Below are 4171 nucleotides of genomic sequence, written 5' to 3'. Positions count from 1 at the left end.
CAAAAGAACGTGATAAATAATTCAAAGCATACTGATATCAAAATACATCAAAATACAAAGAAAGACAAAAGGATAAGAAACAAGGAACAATGAACCTATAAAATAATCAGAAAACAATTAATAAGATTGCGATAGTAAGTCTTTACCTATTCATAATTATTTTAAACATAATGGATTAAATTCTCCAATTAAAAGATATAGAATGGCCGAATCGTTTTTTTTTTTTAATGATCCAAAAATAAACTCCCTACAAGAGACTCACGTTAGTTTTATAGGCACACATAGACTAAGAGTGAAAACATGGGAGAAAAAAACATTTCAAGGAAATGGTAACCAAAAATATGCAGGGGTAGCTATATTTATATGAGAAAAAATAGATTTTAAACTAAAAATGATAAAAAGAGACCTAGATAATGCCTCACATTAGAGTATCCAACATACAAGGCAAAAACTAAGAGGGGCGCCTGGGTGGCTCAGTTGGTTAAGTAACCGACTTTTGATTTCAGCTCACGTCACGATCTCCCAGTTTGTGAGTTCAAGCCACATGTTGGGTTCCATGCTGGGCCTGGAGCCTACTTAAAAACAAAACAAAACAAAACAAAACCCCAATAAAATACATAGGAAAAAATTTCACTAAGGAGAGCAAAAATCTCTAACCTAAAAATTATAAGATGCTGGTGGAAGAAATCAAAGAAGACACAGACAAACGGAAAGGTATTGCATGGTCATGGATTGGAAGAATTAACATTGTTACAATGTCAATATTACCAAAAGATTCAATGCAACCTCTACCAAGATTCCAATGGCATTTTTTACAGAAGTAGAAAAAAACTTTCCTTAAAGTTACGGGAAACCACAAGGGACTCTAAATAGCCAAAGCAATCCTGAGAAAGAACGAAGCAGGAGACATCACACTTTCTGATTTTAAGCTAAGGTTATCAAAAACCACTGTGGTGGTGTAAAACAGAATTGAGATGGAACACGACGGAGAGCCCAGAAAGAAACCCAAGCATAAACAGTCAACTAGTATTTGGCAAGGGGGCCAAGAACACTTAATGGAGAAAAGAGTGTCTTTGCAATAAATGGGGCTCTGATAATTGATTATTCACATTTAAAAGAATCGAACTGGGGGTGCCGGGGTGGCTTAGTCGGCTATGCATCTGACTTCAGCTCAGGTCATGAACTCACGGCTCGTGAGTTCGAGCCCCGCGTCAGGCTCTGTGCTGACAGCTTGGAGCCTGGAGCCTGCAGCCTGCTTCCGATTCAGTATCCCTCTCTCACTCTGCCCCTCCCCTGCTCACACTCTGTCTCACTGTCTCTCTCAAGAATAAATAAAACTTAAAAAAAAAAAAATTAAAAGAGTGAAACTGGACCTACACCACTCACAAAAAATTAACTCAACATGTATGATAGATTTAAATGTAAGACCCGGAGCCAGGGAGGTCCCAGAAGTAAACACAGGAATAAAGCAACTTGATGTGGGCCTTGATGCTGGGTTTTTGGATGTGACACCTAAAGCACAAGAAACAAAATTAAAAAAAAAAAAATAAATAGACCTTTGGAACTACAACAAACTCAAACTTCTGCACAGCCAGAGAAACCACCAACAAAATGGAAAGACAGCCTATGAAATGGGAAAAGATATTTTCAAACCCTGTGTCTGATAAGAAGTTAATATTCAAAAGATATAAAGAACTCATATAAGTTAATAGCAAAATAATGATAACAACAGCAATAGCAACAACACAAACCTCCTCACCTCACTACTACTGCCCTACCCAGAGTTGTCAATGGCCTCCAAGCTGTAGAACACTCTTCCTACCTGATTTTTTTGCAGACCTCTTCATTTTTGACTACTCCTCCTTCCCACTTTAAAGAACACTTTCAACTCTTGACCTACATGGCATTTAACATTCTCACTTTTCTTACTTCTCTGCAATAACACTTCAGTTTCTCTCCAGAATTTTCTTCCTAGGTCCACCCTTGAGGATGGTATCTTCCAGGTTCCCCACCAGGAAGGCCTTCTTCTTCTCTCATTCTCTGTATTATCCGTGAGAGACCTCACCTCCATATGGACAGATCCCCTGTGTCTCCAGCCCAGACCTTTCCCTTGCCCATTAGAGAATTCTAGTTGGTTGTTGCCCTTGATATCCTTAATCAATAGATCCCAAATAAGACACATTTTCTTTTCTCATTCATCCAAGCCAAACCTAGCCTACATTTGATGTCCCCCCACCCATGCCAGTGAAGGTCATCACTAGGCACCTCTTGCACAAACCATCAGTCTGGAGCCAGCCTTGAGTATTCCCTTTCTTAGTCCCCATATCCAGTCAATCACCAAAGACTTGTGTTTCTCTTTCTTAAAAATGATTCAAATAGGGGCGCCTGGGTGGCGCAGTCGGTTAAGCGTCCGACTTCAGCCAGGTCACGATCTCGCGGTCCGTGAGTTCGAGCCCCGCGTCAGGCTCTGGGCTGATGGCTCGGAGCCTGGAGCCTGTTTCCGATTCTGTGTCTCCCTCTCTCTCTGCCCCTCCCCCGTTCATGCTCTGTCTCTCTCTGTCCCAAAAATAAATTAAAAATGTTGAAAAAAAAAAATTAAAAAAAAAAAATGATTCAAATATATCTTTGAATTATCATGCCTCAAGACACTATCATCCCTTGCCTGGTTTGCTGTAACAACCACCTTAGTGGTATCCCTGCTTTTGCTTGACCACTCCGAGTCATGGTTCCCATTAATCCCTGTCAGTCCAAAGTACTTCCAAAATAGAAATATTGGGGCACATGGGTGGCTTAGTTGGGTGAGCGTCCAACTCTTGATTCCAGCTGAAGCCATGATCCCAGGGTTGTGAGACTGAGCCCTGCATCACGCTCTGCACTGACAGCACATAGCCTGCTATCGATTCTCTCTCTCTCTCTCTGTCTCTCTCTCTCAAAATAAATAAATAAACTCAAAAAATGGAAATATCATCATTCCTTCCCGAGCTCTCTGATGTCTATAAAATAAAGTTCAAACTCCTTAATACGTTTTTCGAGATGAATTGTGACCTGGCCTTTCAAACTTCATTCTAAACCTTTCCCTGTTACAACTTGACATGTGACTTTTCTTTTCTTTCTTCCTTTCTTTTTCCCTTGTTTCTTTCTCTTTCTTCCTCATTTCTTTTTTTCTCTTCCTCTTTCTTTCCTTCCTTCCTTCCTTTCCTCCTTCCTTCCTTCCTTTCCTCCTTCCTTCCTTCCTTCCTCTCTCTCTCTGTTCATCCTCCATACTTCCCACCCATATTCATATTTTATTTCTCTCTAATATCCTTCCCCTTTTTGTTCTCAGCTAATTCCTATCTATCTATTATGCCTCAGCTTAAACTTCACTTCTCTTTGAATGCATTCCATGACCCCTTAACACTAATTTAGGAGCTTCTTTAACATTGCAGTCTCCATACTAAATGTTCATAGCCCCTCTTTTGTCATTGTGTGTCTAATTGTCTCTACGGGGGGCAAAGACTGTCCATCTTGTTCACTAATTCGTCTGATCACCAAGCACAGATCTAGCATACACTAATGACATAGTATTTCATGTCAGAGCTGACATTTGTTTTTTGCTTATTATGTGCTTGACACTGTTCTAAACATATTATATGAATTAACTTATGTAATCTTACAAAAAGGCCTTGCCATAGCTACTGGCATCATTACCATTTATGGATAGGTAAACTGAGGCACAGAGAGATTAAGTAACATGCACAGTTATGAAATCATGGAGCCAGGATTCAAATCTAGACAGAGTGGCTCTAAAGACCATGCTCCTTTTGTTGTTGTTGTTGTTGTTGTTGTTACTAAATGAAGGAGAATAAGTGAAGTGGAGTGTTGGGTAAAACCTATAGAGGTCAAATTCATTTCCCCATGCCACATAGCTGGGAGGTGCTGGAGACAGGGATCCACTCTGTGTCTTCTGACTCCAAATTCCATGAGTTAGAGACTGTTCTGCACTACCTCTTATATTTTTAACTGTTTTAAAAGCAAATGCATTTTTGCTCTCTGTGGACACAGTTTTAATAAGCCTATTTAAATATTCATAATTCAAATGCAAAATCCCCTGCTGCAGCCTTCTGTGATTCACAGACTTCAGTAAGTGGCCTCTGCTCTTTTTTTTTTTTTTTTTTTTTTTTTTTTTGCCTCT

Source organism: Neofelis nebulosa, chromosome 7 (genome assembly GCF_028018385.1).
Source record: "Neofelis nebulosa isolate mNeoNeb1 chromosome 7, mNeoNeb1.pri, whole genome shotgun sequence".
Taxonomy (NCBI): domain Eukaryota; kingdom Metazoa; phylum Chordata; class Mammalia; order Carnivora; family Felidae; genus Neofelis; species Neofelis nebulosa.
Note: the sequence above shows the minus strand (reverse complement) of the source record.